Raw genomic sequence first — 23,169 nt, forward strand, 5'->3', positions numbered from 1 at the left:
TGTATTGATTCTGCTTCTGACACATTGATGTAATGAAACAAGTAAATGGAGGCATATAAGTCCGGGCTGTTCCAGCTGGTTGATAATGTTGATGTTATACTGATAGTTGACTCCAGGGTACATCATCGTTGAGCCCATTTAGATGGGTTCCCAGTCTGAACACCCAACGTTGTTCCTTCTGGAAAAGGCCAGTCTCTGAGGGTAGTTGTTCTATGACCGTCCATTTCAAATCATTGACGCAGTGTTGTTGGGTTAAGAAATGTGTTGCCATTTTGGTTGTGCTTTTTTTACACCGCACGTTGCTTTTATGTTCATTCATACGTGTTTTTATGGCTCTCGTGGGGATGACCACGGCCTGGCCTTTTCCAGAAGGAACAACGTTGGGTGTTCAGACTGGGAACCCATCTAAATGGGCTCAACGATGATGCAAAATCAATACACGCGCTCTGAAGGTACACACGTATGTTCATCGCGCATGCGTGTGGAACAAACACTGGCTGCCATCACGCGTGCATAGATGGATGCTGTAACGACAGTGCACATGCGCTGTCCACACTTGATCTATGATGCAGACACTAATCCCAGGCCGGCGCCCGTTGAATCACATACGAAAGCCCTGTATGGTCAGGAAGCGGATGCTCCGTACAAGGACATGCAATTAGTGGCAGGAAACACCCCTAATTAGAATACATCCTTACCTCTGCCCAATTAGAAAGGGTATAAGTATCCATGACCGCATCCTCACTCCACATCAGCGGAGCAGCGTGCGGGGTAAGACGGTGATCAGAGAATCCTGTTCTTGTGAGTATGATACTGAACAACCAAGTACATACGACCAGCTGTAACCCTCTAAACAAGTAGGTGCGATAGAATGAATGATTAAAACTGCATCATTCTTCACCACAGATAGCCATTAAAGCAACACCCCGACGTCCCGATTTTGCTCATGAAGCCTACAAAGAAGCTTCACAAGTAGGAATACATCTTACAGAACAGCCTAGTACCTTATGTGTTTTATGTTGTATGTGTTGTGAGTCCCTTTTAACAGGCTTATAAAATAAGCGAATGGTATGGTTCCAGGTGACTGCACCTGCTTGAACTACCCGCTACATGGGTAACCATTAGTTGTTATTTTTGTCTTTCTACAGGTCATTGTGCTTGTAGCAGACCGCTGTAGGCACACTTAGCCTATTTTAATTTTCACTTTTCTGTAAATACACTATTTTCAGTAACAAAGACGTGAGTAGGGAGGGGAGGTTGTGCCCCCGTCCTGAGGAAGGAGCTTGTCTCCGAAACATGTTGACTACAACGCACACCAGAGGTCTAGTTCATTACACAACTTAGACCTCGTCCTGCACTTCTTTTAACAGTTCCAGCCAGAGTTCAGAATAAAATTGTTTTTCTTTTTATACTCTAGTGCCAGGTACTTCTTAAATTTTTCACTACACACCCCCCCACTCACTTTAAATATACCCCACACACTGGACACCACACATAGTCAACACCATAAGTGCTCCCGCGTAGCCGTAGGTCGCAGCACGCCGCATCCCGATAGAGGGGTGCGAAGACCCCGATGATGAAGCATGACACCAAGGGGCCTTTTGGTGTGTGAGGGGTATTTTTCAAAACACTGAGTGCTTCAACATCCAATGATCACTCTTTCCCCCATTTTCAAGTTGGATTCACTTTGTTTATTTAATTATCGTTGTGGAGCACGAATCCAACAACCTGCTCTATCTCCCTCTAGTGTTTTTGATAAGGTCTAGGCAGCGTGCAGCTGCGGGAGTACAACCCTTTACTCTCTTCACAACACATAATCACATACACTAGGTAAACTGTAGACCACAGCGGTCACAAAAATATGGAGAACGAACATGGCCTAACCTTTGGCGAGGACGAAATCGACAGAATCCTAGCTGGACCAAACCCTTTTGAGGGACTCAGCAACCCTGAAACTGGGCCAAGTATAAACGACTGGAATGAATTGGTAAAACTAAGACGCAATCAAATCAAGGCAGCTCTACATGGTCTGATAATGACAGGGTATCTGAGGAACAAAATGGGCCCCCCTGGTTTGATCGTAAAAAACGAACCCTTCATCTTCCAGACTGACATGCAGTTCAAAAAGGAGTGGTCATTGATCTCATGGCATTGCACCAGGGACTGGTTGGTCCTGATTATAAAAAAGGCAACCAGAATCACACAAGAACTCAAGATCGAAATTGAAAAGATTGAGGTAAAACTAAACGCATATATATCAACCGAAGATCTAAAAGCCAGATTAGACGAGCTTAATCAACAAATGACGGAATTTGAATTCACCTTGAAGCAAAGCAAACTCAATAAACTGAGTAAAGATAAAGACAAATTCACACCAGAAGGAGCATACCCATACACCAGGGCTGATTATGTATCCATGAACAGAAATAACGACACTGACAGTGATGGGTCAGACACAAGCTCGAACAGTTCAAATTCCAGCGGTGGAAGAGGAAATCGCCAGAATAGAGGTGGGTGGATCAAAGAAGGCAACAGTTCCCGAGACAACGAGGGTGGAGAGGATACCCACCCCAATATCCACAATTCATGGGACAGGCGCCTTTCCAGCCATTTCAGTTCAACCACCCTACTAATGCTCAGGGCTATCCATAATGGAATCCAGACTTCAATGGAGGTTTTTATGGTCCACATCCTTTTTTAGGGTCCCGCCCAGGGAACCGGGCAAAGAACCGGAAAGGCAACAATGTCACTTGGGAGGAGAAAGGCCAAGAGAACCCACGGCAAACCAGGAGCATGACGGGCTCCCTACCCAATCAAGCCTCAACCAGCAACCAGAGAGGGACCTAGTGGTCAATTTAACTTCCAAACCACTGACAAGAACACAACAACAGGTATTAAATAAAGGTTTAGGTTTCGTACCAACACAGAGACCAGACATCTTCAAGATAAACGTGGAGATACAGGAGTTTGTACGGAAATTGAAACTACAGGCTTTCTTTTTAGACAAACCACCACAAGCCCCAATAACAGACACTGGTCTCAGACCAAAATCTACCTTTACACCTCCTGACTCAGCACTCCCTCTTGAGTTACTAGCTTTTGAAAAAGCCATAATGACAGAGGTCAACAAATTGAACATGTCCACCACACGGACGTTTCACAATACAACCAAGGAAGAACAAATTGCCTTAAAAACCCTGTCCGAAGACAAAAGCATGGTCATAAAACCGGCAGACAAGGGGGGAGCTATAGTGTTACAGTCAACCGAGGACTACGACAATGAATGTATAGGACTCCTATCAGACAGACGTAACTATATGGTCCTACAAGAGGATCCAACAGAAAACCTCAGGACACGAATCGGAGGTATGATTGAAGAAGGCTTAACACACGATTGGTTAAGTAAAAAAGAAGGAGAATTCCTGGAGCAGAAAAAACCACGCATTCCATACTTTTATTGTATTCCAAAAATACATAAGAACTTAACCAAACCCCCAGGAAGACCGATAGTATCGGGCATTGGCTCGATACTAGAACCACTATCGAAATTCGCAGATGCTTTTCTGCGACCTTTAGTGCAAGCCACAAACACCTACCTAAAGGACACCAAGGCAGTCTTACAACTACTGCAAGAGACAACATTTGACCCACAAACCCAACTTCTGATGTCCTTAGACGTGGAAAGCCTCTACACCAGCCTTCCCCATGACGAAACATTGGTTATTATCGAGGAGGTTCTTTTTTCCACACCTTGGAAATACCAGACACCACGAGGATTGGTTCTGGAATGCATTTCTCTGGCCTTACAAAAAAACTTTTTCCAGTATAAAACCACGCTTTACCAACAATGCCACGGGACTAGCATGGGAAGCACCTTCGCTCCGAGCCTAGCCGGTCTCTATGTGCACCATCTTGAGACCAACAAGATCCTCCACGACCAAAATCCCTACAGGACAAATATAAAGTGCTGGAGGAGGTACATAGATGACATCCTGGTCATCTGGGAAGGTGACCAACAGTCAGCGGAGAGCTTTCTGGAATGGTTAAATAACCAAAATACCCTCCTGAAATTCACGAGCACCATTTCAAACGAAACATTGGTCTTTCTGGATCTGAACATTTATGCAGAAGCAGGACTGCTGAAAACCACGACTCACTTTAAACCTACCTCCAGAAATTGCTTGTTGAGATATGACAGCTTCCACCCGAGACATCTATGGGAAAATCTGCCATATGGACAGTTTTTACGCCTTAGGCGCAACTGCACAGAGGTGTCTGAATTTAAACAACAAGCAAACGACCTCAAAGAGAAACTCAGACAACGAGAATATCCCAATAAAATCATCAACAAAGCAATCAAGAGGGCAAAGAATAATAACAGAGAGGCATTACTCGAGGAGAGAATCAGGGAACCCACAGAGAACAAGCGACCAATCTGTGTGACAACATTCAACACCATGTCAAACGAAGTGTCCAAAATTGTAAATAAACATTGGAGAATACTAACATGTGGCAAACTGGACTTTGAAAAACCTATGTTTGCACACCGCAGGGGGCGTAATCTAAGAGACATATTGGTACACACTAGACCGAGGCCAACAACAGTAGCCGCTCAACCATCTATTGGTGTCCAGGGCCATTTCCCTTGCTGTAATTGCAGCAGCTGCCATTTGACAGAAAAAAGTGCGAGACTCACTTTTCGCAATGGCACCACATGGGAACAAAGGAAATTCTCAAACTGTAATTCAAAAAATGTAATCTACATGATCAAATGCCCGTGTAACCTTGAGTATGTGGGGATGACCACGAGAGCCATAAAAACACGTATGAATGAACATAAAAGCAACGTGCGGTGTAAAAAAAGCACAACCAAAATGGCAACACATTTCTTGACCCAACAACACTGCGTCAATGATTTGAAATGGACGGTCATAGAACAACTACCCTCAGAGACTGGCCTTTTCCAGAAGGAACAACGTTGGGTGTTCAGACTGGTAACCCATCTAAATGGGCTCAACGATGATGTACCCTGGAGTCAACTATCAGTATAACATCAACATTATCAACCAGCTGGAACAGCCCGGACTTATATGCCTCCATTTACTTGTTTCATTACATCAATGTGTCAGAAGCAGAATCAATACACGCGCTCTGAAGGTACACACGTATGTTCATCGTGCATGCGTGTGGAACAAACACTGGCTGCCATCACGCATGCATAGATGGATGCTGTAACGACAGTGCATATGCGCTGTCCACACTTGATCTATGATGCAGACACTAATCCCAGGCCGGCGCCCGTTGAATCACATATGAAAGCCCTGTATGGTCAGGAAGCGGATGCTCCGTACAAGGACATGCAATTAGTGGCAGGAAACACCCCTAATTAGAATACATCCTTACCTCTGCCCAATTAGAAAGGGTATAAGTATCCATGACCGCATCCTCACTCCACATCAGCGGAGCAGCGTGCGGGGTAAGACTAAGACGGTGATCAGAGAATCCTGTTCTTGTGAGTATGATACTGAACAACCAAGTACATACGACCAGCTGTAACCCTCTAAACAAGTAGGTGCGATAGAATGAATGATTAAAACTGCATCATTCTTCACCACAGATAGCCATTGAAGCAACACCCCGACGTCCCGATTTTGCTCATGAAGCCTACAAAGAAGCTTCACAAGTAGGAATACATCTTACAGAACAGCCTAGTACCTTATGTGTTTTATGTTGTATGTGTTGTGAGTCCCTTTTAACAGGCTTATAAAATAAGCGAATGGTATGGTTCCAGGTGACTGCACCTGCTTGAACTACCCGCTACATGGGTAACCATTAGTTGTTATTTTTGTCTTTCTACAGGTCATTGTGCTTGTAGCAGACCGCTGTAGGCCCACTTAGCCTATTTTAATTTTCACTTTTCTGTAAATACACTATTTTCAGTAACAAAGACGTGAGTAGGGAGGGGAGGTTGTGCCCCCGTCCTGAGGAAGGAGCTTGTCTCCGAAACATGTCGACTACAACGCACACCAGAGGTCTAGTTCCTTACACAACTTAGACCTCGTCCTGCACTTCTTTTAACAGTACCAGCCAGAGTTCAGAATAAAATTGTTTTTCTTTTTATACTCTAGTGCCAGGTACTTCTTAAATTTTTCACTACACACCCCCCCACTCACTTTAAATATACCCCACACACTGGACACCACACATAGTCAACAGCATAAGTGCTCCCGCGTAGCCGTAGGTCGCAGCACGCCGCATCCCGATAGAGGGGTGCGAAGACCCCGATGATGAAGCATGACACCAAGGGGCCTTTTGGTGTGTGAGGGGTATTTTTCAAAACACTGAGGGCCTTATTTATGAAGGCCTTGCGCCGCCGGTGCGTCACTTTTAACATGGGAAAAAGTGACGCACCGGTGGCGCAAGGCTTTCATAAATGAGGCCCTGAGTGCTTCAACATCCATTGATCACTCTTTCCCCCCTTTTCAAGTTGGATTCACTTTGTTTATTTAATTATCGTTGTGGAGCACGAATCCAACGACCTGCTCTATCTCCCTCTAGTGTTTTTGATAAATACTGTTTTGAATCCTGCCACTTTGATGCCACTTCCAAATGATATAGAAGATGAAGAATGTGAAGATCACGATTGCCTTGATGTGACTGAACTATGCACCAAACCGAGACCAGATATTGTAGATGAGCCGTTGACTGACCCTGATGAAATTTTCTTTGTTGATGGCTCATGTGTAAGAGACAATGCCGGTCAGTTGAGAGTAGCTTATGCTGTTTGCACCATCACTGGAGTTGTGGAAGCCGCTTGCCTGGAAGGAGTACACTCCGCTCAGGTAGCTGAAATCATTGCATTGACCCGTGCCTGTATAGCAGGCAGCAAAATTCGAGTCACCATTTACACCGATAGCCAATACGGTTTCGGGGTAGTTCATGACTATGGGCAATTGTGGTCTCAAAGAGGTTACATGACTTCCTCGGGATCACCTATTCGAAATGGGGAATTTGTACGATTGTTGCTAGAAGCATTACAAGGTCCGGCGGCCATTGCCGTTGTTAAATGTTCAGCTCATACTAAGGGAACTGATTTTGTGCCTCAGGGAAATAGATATGCAGACGAAGTTGCACGCTATTGTGCAGAGCAAGGATACTCTTTTACAGAGGTAGAAGTAGGAGGGACACAGCAAAGGACAGAGTTAGTAATGATGTTGGAAACTGTAGACACCTGGGACAACTTAAAGGGAATTCAAGAGAATGCAACCGATTTTGAGAAAAAGACATGGGAAACCGCAGGTTGTGTAAAAAGTGAAATGGACTTTTGGGTTTCAGCAGATGGAAGGGCAGTGCTGCCAAATGAGTTAGTGAGTCCGATGGCGAGACAGATTCATGGCCCGGTACATCTAGGCAGAGATGCTATGCTTCGGGTATTTAGACAGACATGGTACAACCCCAAGTTTAGGGTAGCCGCAGAAGCAGTGTGTCAGCGATGTGTGACCTGCTAACAGCTGAACGTAGGAAAGAGAACACCAGTCACGTTGAGTCACATAGGGAGGTCTGGGGGTCCGTTCAATCGGATGCAACTAGACTTCATTGAAATGCCAAGATGTAACCTACTCAGATACGTCCTGGTGGTTGTCTGCATATTTTCCAGATGGGTCGAGGCTTACCCTACACGCAGGTGTGACACACCCACAGTAGCAAAGTTATTGCTTAGGGAGTTAATACCGCGCTTCGGGGTGCCGGCCTCTTTGGAATCAGATAGGGGAACACATTTCAACAGCGAAATTGTGAAGATGCTCTGCTCAGCATTGAATATCGATCAGAAGCTGCACTGTAGCTACCGACCAGAAGCTTCAGGAATTGTGGAACAGATCAATGGGACGATAAAGTCCCGAATTGCTAAAGTGTGCTCATCCACATCTCTGAGTTGGCCCGATGCACTGCCACTAGTATTTATGAGCATACGTAGCACACCAGACAGGAGGACCGGACTCTCTCCTCATGAAGTGTTAATGGGGAGGGCAATGAGACTGCCATCAGTTCCAACTGCAACTTTGTTGAATATCACAGATGATCTGATCCTGGATTATTGCAAGGGACTTTCTGACGCCATTCATTCTGTGTCTCTTCAGGTGCAGGCTGCTGAAATCCCATCATCCCAAGACCTGTGCCACGACCTGTGCCCTGGTGATTGGGTCGTGGTGAATAAGCACGTCAGAAAGAATTGCTTAGACGTGCGCTGGAGAGGGCCCTACCAGATCATCCTAACATCGAATACTGCTGTTAAGGTCGGAGGGCTGCCCAACTGGATTCACGCCTCCCATACGCTGAGAGTTCCAGCACCCCTGGAAGAAACAGCTCCTCTCTCGGATGAAAATCCAGCTGTGGACGAAGAATCGATAGAGGGAACCAGCCAAGCTGTGGGGGTGTCGGAGGAAGCTGGGAGCGCGTCAGACCAAGTGGAGGAAGGGCAAAACGACAGCGAAACTGACGTTGCCACAGAAGGAGAAAGCAGCTGTGAGTACGAAACAGATTTCGATCAAGCTGCAAGTGATCTAGAGTCGGGTGTGAGGACAAGAGGAAGGAGAGCAAGACGAGGAGAGACCAGGTGGCCTGAAAGAAGAAGGAGGCCGAGCCTACAGTCAACTCCAGAGAGAACCCTTGCTCCCATATCCGAAGATTCAGATCCAGATGAAGGTGCATAGAGCTCAGAAGCGGAAGGTCCGAGGAGATCAAGGAGAGTGCGTGTACCCTGCAGAAGATACGCCACTCCTGAGTGGACCTACCTAGCAGCAGATGTCGTGTGCACAGAAATCCGGGAGGGTGAGGGAGGTGACAGTGATCAGCACTGACCCCATCATCAAGGTGGAAGTAGCATTGTTGGTGCCTGGAGTCGAAGCAGAAGGGCTACTAACACTCACTATTCCCAATCCCCCTTACCTGAGTCGAATTAGAGAATTAGTTTTAAACAGAGTAGAATTTCCGACTTTTGGTACATCAGTATCAGCACTCGAGGAGACCATTCTTCGCCTAGAAATACTGGAATACGCTATTAGAGCCGCTGGAACGCGCACCATAGTAGACACTTAAAGACTTTGTAAATAAACAAGATTGAGAAGATAACCTAGCGCCAAGTAGAAGAAGAGAAAATTTAGGGACCTTTCCATTTAGTTGACGGAGAAGGGCTAGGGTTGTCTATTCAGTGCGATTCAAAAAACTGATTTCAAAGAGAGATTGTCAGCCTCCCAAGGTGTACCTCATGAAAGACTAATTGAACAAAAAGAGACTGTTGAAGGGATAAAAAGAAAGGACTTTGTTTGGGAGAGAAACTAAAAGCTACACTGTCTAAAGAACATGGAGGCCGGCAACTCGAACCGCAAAGCGAAATGTATAATAGGTACACTTTTAGCAGGAGTTATTCTCCTTATAGTATTAGTAGTCTCTGTATCATATATAGTGGGACATGAGAACGAGACAAAAGCTACAGAAGCCAAGGTTGTAGTAACATCAAAACCTACTACTGCTAGTAAAAAGGAGGACTATGCAATACAGGAGAAGGCTTTACTAGCAGCAGAAGCTCGCAGGTTACATGTAGATGAGTCACAGGGCAACTTCAAATCAAACGCTTATGCCAAACTACTATATGAGTACATTGATGTCATGGAGGCTAAGGATTGTTATGTTTGCATGCAGTTACCAGCCTCTGTGGACGAAGGTATTAGATATCATCATCTTCCATTGAATTATGGGATTACATGTAGTTTGTTGCTCAGTGTATTTTATGGACGAGATAGCTTTGATTATTATTTTTCAAATTTCGATGCAGTATTACCAGAAGTCCCGAATTATAAGCACCTGAATAAATGGGACTATCGTAAAAGTGAGGATCGACTAGGGAAATTTTTCATTCCTTGGAGAACTTTAGATACTTCACATGCCCGAAGAAATAATTTGACCTGTAAGGTATCAGAAATTGAGAAAAAGTTTATAGGGCAGGTGGATGATCGATACAGGAGGCAGAAGATTCTAAAGGCGTCTGGCCAATGGAAAACAGATTGGACTGAGGAAGAGAAGTCACACAAAAGAAAGGGTAGTAACGGTCCAATAGCTTTAGATCGAACACAAAAAGGGAAGTTATGCATACATAGAGGCAAGACCTACTATGAAAATGTATTCGTGGGAGAAGTAAGTTGTGAACATGCCTTCCAATTAGAATACTACTCGAAGGATTTCTTAAAAGGGATGCAAGTGATCCCAAATGTGTATTTTGTGTGTGGAAGAAATGCCTACGTGAAACTGCCAGACAATTGGTATGGTTCATGTTATTTGGCAATTGTCTTCCACAAAATTTACCATGCCAAGGATTTAGAGATCATTGAGGGTAAAGCTCAAGCCAGAGGGAGGAGGGATGTAGGCGATGCCGAGGTAGTTGGAGATGTATTTGGCGCTATGTTCCCTCTTCTAGGATTGATACTTAATGATGTCAAGATTAGGAGATTATGAACAGTTGTAGATATATTATCTGCCAGTACTGCTAGATCATTGATGCTGGTGGAAGGAGAGATGCAATTGATAAGGGCAATGGTTCTTCAAAACCGACTTGCTCTAGACGTTCTGTTAGCCAAAGAGGGCGGAGTCTGTAAGGCTTTGAAGGTCCAGGAATGCTGCACTTACATTCCAGACAATTCAAAACCACTTGAGAAGTACATACGAAATATAACTGAGATACACCAAGAAATTGAAGATCTGACAAGAGTAAACGTGTGGGAAAAAGTGGGTCACGGAATGGGTAAAGTTGGAGGTTGGTTCGCCAATCTAGGGAAAAGCTTTGTATGGTACATTCTAAAACCTATCATCATAATAGTGATCTGTGTGATCATATTGTGGGGATTAGTGAGATTGTACAAATGTTACAGAGCAAATAGATTACAAAGATCCATGAGAGAACAGGAGCAGAGACTAGCTGCGATACAAGACAACCAGTACAGGAGTCTGAGGGCTCTAGAAATGATAAAGCGAGGGAGCCTTGCAACGAGCTCTGTCTGACACGACTCACTGATGGTGTTGTAATAGTGATGACCCCTGAAGGTCATCAAAGGGGGGAACTGAGAGAGTGCAAAACTGAGAAAAATGTATAAGTGCACCATATTTACTAGTTAGATGCATGAAATAGTTAAGGCCCGTAGAAGTGTTGAAAATACCTAAGAATTACATATACTAATGTGTGTTTAATCAATGTAGAGTGCATATTAAAGAGTGTGAAGCTAATGTAGTAATGTTTAGAAATGTTAGAGTGCTGTTAAGACTCCATGTTATGTGACCATTGCAGAAGAAAATGTAATGCTGCTAAACGTAGAAATGCAGGCCTCATGGGAGTGCATGAAGAACGAAAACATGCTTTTGCAGTTCACATTCAACGGATTACTACTTTCATTGCTATTTTAGAATATTATTGATCATGCGTTAGAACTCATGTTTTATAGAAGCGTTTCATATAATCAGAGTGTATTAACAAGAATTGTTTTAGTTTTAGAAATAAAGGTTCACAGAGTGCAGGCCGCTTGCAAGATAATTTAGTAGGCCTGGAAAGGTAAAGTTGCTTCTTTGATCTGCACGTGTTAGTTAGAATCGAGACTCGTTAAAGCATAAATTGTCATTCTTGTTCGAAAGTTTATGGCCTAACTCAGATAACTGGAGGATGGAATTTGGGTTCTGTTTGCAGGTGTGAGGGGGTTCCAATCAAGAGAGTGAGGAATAGAGCTCTGTACGGGGAGACAGGCACAGGCCTGGAGGAGGTTCCAAGAATGTAATGGGGGGTACCGGCAAGCGGAGAAGAAGCCTGGGAAGCAAGGTCAACGCTAACAAGAGGCCCAGCAGAGTATCAGTATGGAAGAAACCAGAATCGAAACCACGTGAAATGTGTACGTGAGGGGCGTCTCTGAGGGCGTTTCAACTGCAATTGTGATTTTGTATTAGGGACAGCACCCTGGGGTGGAGTTAGAGCAGATGGCCTGAGGACCCTTAGAGAGCGGATGGGTAGGCAGAGAGGGCACGACTTCAATGCACAGAATTACATCAGAGACTAAGGGAAAGTGAGTGAACTTCTTTGGAAGTCACCACTGCTGACACCTTTTTAGCTAAAGGGTTTCTTAAGTAGGGATGTCACTTAGTCCAGTGTAGGGACAGTCTAACCTGAATTTTCTTTTCTGTAAATGACACTTAAGTTACAACTTGTGTCTATTCTTGTGAACTTGCTGATCCTTGAGCTGGTCCTAGTAATATTTTTCTGTCGCTTAAGATCATTTAGAGAATTTATGTTTGTTTTAGTGCCAGTATACCTGATGAACCTTTTATTGAGATGTTTGTATATCCAGTTAACTTTGGCTTTATAATAAATCTTTAAACCTGACTCGTGGTAAGTGGTTCTTCAGAGTTGTGCCAATTATTGGTTTGATTACCCTGGTAATAGATTGCTTTTTACTCTATGACAGGCAACAAAGATTCAGTCGACCTGATTGGGGATTCAGATCTAGAGTGATCAGATAAGAGATCAAAAATCCCGCCTTCCCAATGTTGTTTGTTTTGATGAACTCAGAAAGTTGGGCGTTGATGGCTTTCTCAATGGCTCTGGCACGGAAGGGGAGCAGATCAATGGGTCTGTAGTTCTTGAGGTCCGTCGGTTCGGCAGAAGGTTTCTTCACCACGGGGATGATCTCTATGTGCTTCCAGTCTTCCGGGAAGGTTGCGGACTTGATGGAGCAGTTGATGGTGAGGCAGAGCTTGGGTGCGAGGTAGGTGCCGGCTCTGTTGAAGAAATGGTGCGGGCAGGGATCAGAAGGGGTTCCAGAGTGGATGCACTTCATGATCCTGAAGGTGTTGTCAGAGGTGAGGGTAGTCCAGTTGGTCATGGTCTTCTGGGGACTGGAGCCATTGGGTGCAATGGTAGCGGGTGGGGTCGGTGAGTCTTGGGTTGGAAAGCTTTCGTAGATCTCCTTGAACTTGCGGTGGAAGAAGGTGGCAAGGATGTCGCAGAGGTCTTGAGGTGGGAGGATGTTTGCTGCCTCTGTGTTGGGTTTTGCGTATTTCTTTGACCACGGCGAAGAACTCTTTGCTGTTGTGTGCATCTGCGCGTTCCTCAATGGCTGCTTTCTTTGTTGTTCTGATGAGGCAGTGAAGGTGGATTTGAAGGCTGCATGGTCTGCCGTCCTCATGCTGCTCCTCCATCTTTTCTCAAGCCATCTGCATGTGCGCCTGGACTCTTGCAGTATAGGGGAGAACCAGCTAGCTTTCTTGCCGGGATGCAGGTCTGAGGGTTACCTGAGGGAGGTCAATGTGATGGCGCAATCGGAGATTCAGGGGTGGACTTTGTTCCAGCTTCTGCGAGGATTGCAGTGGGCGGGGTGGCACACAGTGGGTTTGGTGAAGAAGAAGTGGACGCAGAGGTCATCAGTCCAGTGTGGCTCAAAGGTGTGGCTGGCGGAGATGTTGTTACTTATGGAGAAGATGGAGTCAAGGTGTTTCCAGCTGAGTGGGTTGGCGCTGTGACCAGTTGTTTGAGTCCGATGGAGGCAAGGTTCTCCAGTAGGGATGAGGTGTTGTGGTCTTTGAAGTTGTCCAGGAGGAAATTGAGGAAGCTGAGGAGGATGTAGTCCTTTGAGGCGAGGGTGCGGTGAGAAATTAAGTCAGTTATGGCTTTGCTGAAGGGGGGGCGAGGTCTGGGAGGTCTGTAAATGAGGGTACAGCGGAGGTTGGTGTTCGGGTTGGTCTAGATCTGGAAGTGGAGGTCCTCCATGTCAGGTGAGCGGTCGTCGGAGCTGGTTATGAGGTGGAGGGTGTCTTTGTGTACGATGGCAATGCTTGTGGATGATTTTGTATCTGTTGCGCCTGGTGTTGAGGGCCTGGAGGCTGCTGGCATAGAAGCAGTGGATGGTCTGTGGACCAGGGTCCATGGTGCTGGGTATGGGTAAGGTGAAGGCGGGCTTGCCTTTAGCGAGCCAATGGCGTGCCCACTGATCGCAGCTGCTGCACAGTGGCTGCAATTAAGTAGTGTGAGGGGGGCTGAACAGCTGGGAGCATTAAAGTGGGAAGTGGTAAAGTGACGCTGAAGGGGGGCAGGGCTGCGGGGATGAGCAGCAGCAGGGACACACAGAGGAATAAGGCGCAAAAAGTGAAATAGAGCAGAAAGTGACAAAGTAGCAGAAAAGATGAAAGGAAGATAGCAAGGAGATCTGAGGAGAAAAGGCAGAAAGCAGAGAGACAGAGGGCAGAGCAGCAGCAGAGCAGGAGGGGGGCCTCAAACTCTCAGACCTTCAGGGATCTGGGGAGCAGCTACGAGACAGAGCTTGCGCAAAGGGAAGCGGTTCGCTGACAAGGTCAGTGAGATTGCTCCTTTCACCGCGCAACAGCCGCTATTAAGTAGTGTGAGGGGAAGGGCTGGACAGCTGGGAGGTGGGAAAACGGGTAGACAGTCAAAATATCGAGTTGTAAATATCGACTTACCATAATATCGAGTCTGTAATATCGAAGGAGCATAATATCGAAGGCAAGAATATCGTAGGACAGAATATCGACCCAAGGTAAGTAATATCGAAATACTTAATATCGATGTAAGTAATATCGAAGTTAGTAATATCGATAGCATATATAGCGATGTTAATAATTTCGATGACACTAATATCGATATTTGTATTATTTTATAGTTTTTTATTATGTATGTGTTATATGTTTAATTTAAGTATTTAAAATAATTACTATTATATGTGTATACATTTTCTATAATAATATAGAAATTTATAAGTAAATTTGATGTTTTAGTACCGGAGCGGGTTGTGGGTTTATAGGGGAATAGGGTGGGAAGTAATTTAATTATGGTAAGTTGATTAATAATTAGTAGGATTAATTAATTAATTATAATTATTTGCTAATTAATATTGACTAATTGGGAAATAATTAATTGATTAATTGATATATATTTTCTGTAGCGGGATGTGGGTTTATAGGGGAATAGGGTGGGGAGTAATTTAATAATAATTAATTAATTAATATATGTTTTTAAATATTTATAAGTAATTAATTGGCAAATAATTAATATTAATTAGTTAATTAATTAATATAATTTGGTACATATTTTAAATTAGTAATTAATTGGTAATTAAATAATATTAGTTAGTTAATTACATTATTAGAGTAATTTATTTATATATAATTTTTAGTTACTGTTAATTAATTAATTGGGGGGAAAATGATAATAATTATTAAATTATATTAATTACAGCTTATGTGCTAATATATTTACTTTATTGTTATTGTTAATTAATTATTAATTGCTAATTAAATAATATTATTTAACTTTGGGTTAAGGAGTATTTTTAGGGTTCAGGGTCATTTTTGGGTTTTTGGGTAAAGGGGTATTTTGAGTGTTTAGGGGCAGTTTTCAGTTTTTGGGTAAAGGGGTGTTTTTAGGGTTCAGGGTCAGTTTTCAGTTTTTGGGTAAAGGGGTATTTTTAGGGTTCAGGGTCAGTTTTCAGTTCATGGGTAAAGGGGTATTTTTAGTGTTCAGGGTCAGTTTTCAGTTCATGGGTAAAGGGGTATTTTTAGGGTTCAGGGTCAGTTTTCAGTTTTTGGGTAAAGGGGTATTTTTAGGGTTCAGGGTCAGTTTTCAGTTCATGGGTAAAGGGGTATTTTTAGTGTTCAGGGTCAGTTTTCAGTTCATGGGTAAAGGGGTATTTTTAGGGTTCAGGGTCAGTTTTCTGTTTTTGGGTAAAGGGGTATTTTTAGGGTTCAGGGTCAGTTTTCAGTTCATGGGTAAATGGGTATTTTTAGTGTTCAGGGTCAGTTTTCAGTTCATGGATAAAGGGGTATTTTTAGGGTTGAGGGTCAGTTTTCAGTTCATGGGTAAAGGGGTATTTTTAGGGTTCAGGGTCAGTTTTCAGTTTTTGGGTAAAGGGGTATTTTTAGGGTTCAGGGTCAGTTTTCAGTTCATGGGTAAAGGGGTATTTTTAGGGTTCAGGGTCAGTTTTCAGTTCATGGGTAAAGGGGTATTTTTAGGGTTCAGGGTCAGTTTTCAGTTCATGGGTAAAGGGGTATTTTTAGGGTTCAGGGTCAGTTTTCAGTTCATGGGTAAAGGGGTATTTTTAGGGTTCAGGGTCAGTTTTCAGTTTTTGGGTAAAGGGGTATTTTTAGGGTTCAGGGTCAGTTTTCAGTTCTTGGGTAAAGGGGTATTTTTAGGGTTCAGGGTCAGTTTTCAGTTCTTGGGTAAAGGGGTATTTTTAGGGTTCAGGGTCAGTTTTCAGTTTTTGGGTAAAGGGGTATTTTTAGTAAATTAATTATTAATACTTATTGTTTAGTACATATATATTATATCTTTACTGTATATATTTTTATTTATTAATTTTAAACATTATTAGATACTTTTAAATATGTTTATTTTATTTATTAGTGTTATATACTTACTTTTACATTTATATATATTAAAAAAAAATCGATATTTTTAACATCGATATTTTTTACAACGATATTATTTTTTCGATATTTTTGTACTTACCATGTTGTAGATAGGATGTCGATATTTTTGCCCTCGATATTGTTGACTCGATATTCTTGTAGGTCGATATTTTTGTAGTCGATATTCTGTCATAGATCCGGGAAAACGGCGCTGGAAGGAGGCGGTGCCACGGGGGACGAGCAGCGCCAGGGATACAGACAGGAAAAAAGGCACAAAAAGTGAAAAAGAGCAGAAAGCGAAAGTAAGTGACAAAAAAAGCTGAAAAGATGGTAACAAGGAGAAAAGTCAGAGAAACAGAAGACAGAGCAGAAGTAGAGCAGGTGAGGGCCTAAAACTCGCAGACCTGCAAGGGTCAGGGGCAGCACCTACCAGGCGGAGCTGTGCAGGAAGGAAAGCAGTTCACTGACAAGGACAGTGAGACTGCTCCTTTCACCCGCAGCGACCCCCATTAAGTAGTGTGAGGGGGAGGGCTGGACAGCTGGGAAGCAGGAAAGCAGGAAAGCAGCGCTGGAGCAGGGGGGGGAAGCAGGGGATGAGCAGCACTGGTGGACAAGGAGAGGAAACATTGCAAAAGTGAAAAAGAGCAGAAAGTGATAAAAAAGCAGAAAACATGGAAGGGATGTTAGGACAGCTGCAGAGCAGAGGAGGGCCTCAAACTCGCAGACCTGCTAGGGTCAGGGACTGCAGCTACCAGGCAGAGCAGTGAGGGAAGAGAAGAGAAGTAGTTCACTGACAAGGTCAGTAAGATTGCCCTCTTTAGATCTTCTTTCTTGAAAGTTGGACTGAAGTATAAGAAAATGAAATAAACGTCCTGTTTTTTACCCTGGCAATCAGGCCTTACATCTCAAACCGAGAAAATTGAGCTTCCTATCTGCAACCAAAAGGGAATAGTTTACTTCAGTGATCAATTAAATATGGGCGAAGCAACATCTGGCAAGCAAATGTTGCTCTTCATATTGAGTTGCACCTGGAAGGATCTCCCATTTTGTAGTTTGTTTTATAACAACATTATTTCATCAGTTCAATATTTCAAATTTTGAATACGCCACAAGAGCATACCGTTCTTCTAGATTTAGGTCTATGAACTGCTTACTGCTGCTGTTTCATAGTTTAATGCACAGATAGCTATGGCCCATATGGGAAATGTGGCATAAAGAGATAAAGTAGCAGAAAAAAGTTTGCATGCTTTTTAAAAGTCCTGCATCAAATCAACACAAATCATCATGGACCGTTTCACCATACTGCTTATTACAGTCTCAAGTAATGACCTGCTGTAACAAGCATGAAGAAATTGCAACTGTAACTTCACTAGTATCCATGCTGCCAGTTATATCTGCCCATACTTTTCCCTCAGTGTCCCGAGGCTGTAAGGAGGAAAAGAAAAATACCAGGAAAAGGAAATATTTATAGACATTTATTTATTTATTTTTTGGTTCTACTTCATAGGCGAACAAAAGTCAATACAAGAAGAGAGGGATACAGGGACGGAACAAGAGAGGCAAAAGAGAGAAAGAGACAGAGAAAGAGAATGAGAGAGATAGAGAGAGGAGTGCCACCGCAAAGCTCCAACATGACCACTTGCGGCGACAACAGGACCTTTGTGCTACAGCGACAACCGCTAGCGATGCCCTGCCTGCTCTTCGTGCTGCATCAAGGACTGTCCACGCCGCACCTCGCGGCCCCTCCACAGTGAATTGGACTCTTTGTGCTGGAATGAGATGGTAACTTTTCCGCTGTACTGACCTGGTCCCTGTATCCGACTCGCGCTCCATTGTGGTCGGCTCGAATTTGTGACTTTCTGCCGGGCTTGCATGACTAGATAGTGGCACTTTGGGCTTTTTGGTGCTATTTTACACTTTACACTTAAATCTATAAAAATTCATGACTGCGAATCTACAGATTGGATTTTTAATATTTTGGTCGTTTTATTTATTAAATATTGCTCTATTTTTCTAAATTAGAGTGGGATTTTTTTGTGTTGTGTTTTATAACTGTTTGAAGTGCTGCATAAACACTTTACACATTGCCTCTAAGTTAACCCTGACTGCTCTGTGCCTAGTTCCCAGTGGGTTGAGCACAGGTTAACCCCACAACCAGTAACCCAATATCCCACAATGACATGTTCAATTGCAGGTGCCTTGATAACTGATGGTTCCCCCAGAGGGACATCGGGGAGAGCATAGATGGGTCCCACGGTTCACGCTCCTCGTCAGCACCTGAGTCACAGCAGAGTCTGCAGGGAGTGAGTGAAGGTTAAGTCCTAGTGCTGGCTCTCCCAGGGCCCCACGCCTCAGGTAGGTGTAGTGATACTGCAGCTGCAGATGAGTTGCATCTGTAGAGAGCCGGAACTTCTAACCAGGGTGTTCTGGTGCTGAATACTAACCTGGGGACTCTAGGAGCAGGACGGTAACGGGGTCTCCAACCTTTTCTGTAATAAGAGCTACTTATGGATTATGAAAGTCATCCCGAGTTACTAATATTACTAGTCTGGTAACAGTTACCATGTCAGAGAAGATTACATTAGTGGGAAGCAAGATTACCAGTTGCGATCACCTCATTGCATTAGGCAGGGTAGCCAGCAGTAATGTCAACAATCCATTATGAATTTGGAATGCCTTATTATGGTTATGGTTATTACATGACAGCCAGTGCTGCAATGCCCCAGGCACCAATGTAATAATATTAGTAATACGTTTCTGCAATGGCGCATCATTGAACCATTAAGTATTTTAGTTTTGGAATACATGCATTCTTCAACCAAGCAAAAGCTTCTAATTTAGTCGTCCAGGCTACACACCAGAGAGCTACTTACCAGTAGCTGGAGAGCAGCTGGTTGGAGGAGCCTGGATGCACCACATGCACTCTGAATGGATTACATCCTGTGCATATTGACTTTATTTGCACTTTCTGCCGTCGTAAAACCAGGGTAGATCTGGTGGGCACTCCCCCAGCGATAATCCCGAATAAAGGGTTAATAACAATCATCAATTGGCCATATATTACCCATGCTGTGAAACTGACCAGAGGTGACAGTCCGTCTACACTGGATGATCTACATTTGACATTTTGGGAAGATTTGGGCCCGCCAAACGCTGGATTTTTTCATAGGAAATCTGGACGTTCACCTGTCAGCTAACATCATATTTGAGCAAGAGATACTTCAGAAGGAAATAAAAAAAAGAACAATTTGCAGAGATTTACCTGTCCGTCCTAGATAGGTTTGGAGTTATGATCTTTCTACATAGTTATGTGCCGCGTAACCGTGCGTCATAGCATTTTCTAATACCGTTGTATCCCTTTACTAGGTTTCCGCGGAGCCCCGTGCCATTCTTCGGCCCTCGGCAATTCTGTACATCGATTTTGTTTCCCTTTATCAACCCCGCAGATCTTTTGACTGGGTGTGAGTGTTTGATTGATTCAGATGCTCCGTCCATCACCAGCCCCTTTTGTACTGCTTTTGGCAACCATAAGTGAGGCAGGGTATGCTCAGACGGGAGTCCCTCGCTCACTTTGCCACTGGATTCAAGCAAGCCGGGCTGAAGACGGCTGGAATGCCAGAAACCGGTCCTCGGAAGCTTGTTTCCGGTCCAGGGATGACATGGCTTGGCAGTTCGGGCTGGACTTTTCCCATGAGGCACAGGGTCAGACTGATTTGCATATAGCCATGTCTAAACTGGGGTGGCAGAGTGGGCTAAAGAACGGTGATGGATTAAACCCAGATCTTTTGACTGGGTGTGAGTGTTTGATTGATTCAGATGCTCCGTCATCACCACCCCAGGCTTCAGGAAGGGAGACGCAACTCTATAGAGCAAGCCAGGTAAAGTGTAGGTTGTTCTGAAGAGAAAGAGGGAGCTTCACAAAGGAGAACTACACCCACAAAGGAGTTAGGATGGTAGCATAGCTAAGCTAAGGGAGTGATAGTGGTGGTGAAAGGGTATCAATATACTTTTTTTTACAGAGGGAGAGGATAAAAGGGGGCATCAGTACAAAGCAGCTGGAGGTTTGAAAATAGGTGAGGAAACATGGATCGGGCGCTACCACGAGAGGGTGAAGATGGCCAACATGAGGGCAGGACTTTTTGAAGCTTACTAGAATGGGGGCAGTGGAACAGAGAATCATCAATGTAGGTAATATGAGTATAAGTGCAGAGGATAAAGACATCGGCTTTGGACGGATTTTGGGGGTTAGGCATGAGCATGGAATGCTCAGACAGTGGGCACCAGCATGGGAGCAGAGGAACTGATCATCACGGATGAGAGAACCATCATGGGTACAAGATGGTCATCAGCATGGGATAGATGTTATAGGATGGAATCATCTGGGTGAATGGGTACCATGATGACCTTAGCATAATGACAACATCAACAACTTTCAATTGTTCCCTCTTCACTCTTTCCTTCAAATGCCCTCTCATCACCTTCCATCCTCTGTATGCCTCCTCTCCTACTCTAAAGGATATGCTGGTCTGCAAATGGCCCATACCTCATCGCCTAGATCACAACTAGGGGAGTGCATAATTTGTGTAGTTTTAGAAAAATTCTACATAATTACACAAAATATAAAACGTCATTTGGTACTATATTTTAGCTCAAAATGCATCAGGGTGCGCAAACGCACTTCACGTTAAAAAATAGAGCAGCAAACACAAGCTATACAAATAGCAGCTACTCCCATTCTGGCCATCTGTGTTGCTGTAAATTGATGAGGACGTTTTGCTGTGAATGTCGCGTAATTATACAACATGGCATAATAGCATAATTTTCTGAATTTTGTGTAGCAAGCGTAAAACAAAATTTCTAAAATTACGCACGATTACACCTGGATAGCAGAAATGTTGCTCAGGTATAATCCCAACGATATCCCTGCAAACTGACAATACAGAATCTCCTCTTCCATACCTATTCACCCCACTAACCATTGGACTGGACTCACCCCCCGCTACTTGTCTAACTTCTATTAATTTAACCTACCACACACCAGCTGGAGTAAATAGATGGAATGTTTACCTTAGGAGCATAACACTAATGACAGCAACCAACCATAATCAATAATAACAGGATTAACAACAAATGTCTGGTTCCAGAGCAGCCTGCTACTCACTGTAAAGCTCTTCAATGCCTCATCATAGGTAGTAGGCACTATATACATGCAATTACAGTACAATACATCTGCTTTACTCATGTTGTTGGAAACTCTACTTAGACACTTTCTTATTGGTTGGTAGTCTGCTGAGAATATTAGAGATGTAAGAGTTACTACCTCAACTGGTACTAGTTTTCCCACATATATATCTTTCTCTTATCCATAACCACCTGTTCGTTCTTCTTGATTGTGTCTGCCATGCACTTTATTTACTTTTTTAAACCTCAAATATAATCACCTTCATTCCACTTTTGCTATCATCTAGAACTGACCATCTGATGGAGAGCACATGGCCATAAAAGCCTTTTTTGTCCAACTTTAGGCTTTCATCATTCTGATCTACTCTGTGGATTTATATTTGTTATCCATTTTGGCGGTACCAACACAATCCCCATATTGACATAACAACATTGCCTAAGATATACTTGCTTCTTTCGAATACAATTATGGATGCAGCCAAAGTGGCAAAAATATAAAAGGATAGAAGTTATTGTCTTTGTTGAAGAATTTAGGGGCATGTTATCAAGAATTACGATAAAATTATCGCCGCTTTAGCGGCAGGAAACTGCCGCTAAAACGGCGATAATGGGCTTGATAATATGCCCCTGTGAATTCCCATAGCAGCCCAGGTTCTGGTGTGAACCTGGGCTGCTATGGGAATTCACAAGGGCATATTATCAAGCCTATTATCGCCATTTTAGCGGCAGTTTCCTGCCGCTAAAGCGGCAATAATTTTATCGCAGTTCTTGATAATATGCCCCTTAGTTTCTACCTTTAACTTAGCTTTTAATGGTTGATCAGAGCAATGCCATTTTCAGTGTGTGGTATTTCCAACATAGGGTCCTCATAGCATTGCTCTCCTGTCCTTCCCTCGTCAGGCCTCTTTCATCAATGCTATCGTCTCCTTTTGTTTGGATTATTGTATCTACATTTCCTCACATTTCGCAACACCTCCAGTCAACTGTTTAGACTTTGCTTAATTGTTTACTGACTCCTAAAAAACAGATTATGCAGACCATGTGCACATTAGAGACTGCTGATTTTGCTGCCTAAATATGTTACATCAGTTAGAGATGAAATGGGATTATTTCTGTCTCAAGAGAGTGAGATATCCAATCAACCCTCCTTTAACTTTTATCGTTGGGAAAGTATAGTATTCTCAATAAATAACTGATTATACCTCAATTTAGAGAGAAGTGTTTTGAGCTTTCACAAGGTATTCTGAAACTGTATCAAGTGTACAACATCATCATGCATAAATATTGAATCCAGTATGCCAGTTACTATTATATTGTCAAGGTAAATTGTATTAAATCTGAATTTTCTGCATGGTTACACCAAAGATTTTTCAACTTTTGCTGGGCCCTATATTTTTGCTGGCTTTAGCAATGTGTGCGCTTTAACCCTGCTCACCAGATTGTGCTCCCCCTGTAAACACAAATGCCTCTAGAGGACCACAGCACATATCGGGGCATATGTATCAAAGAATGCATTTGCGATTCTCAAATAGCGATTTT

Source organism: Lissotriton vulgaris, chromosome 1_2, assembly GCF_964263255.1.
Source record: "Lissotriton vulgaris chromosome 1_2, aLisVul1.2, whole genome shotgun sequence".
Classification (NCBI taxonomy): domain Eukaryota; kingdom Metazoa; phylum Chordata; class Amphibia; order Caudata; family Salamandridae; genus Lissotriton; species Lissotriton vulgaris.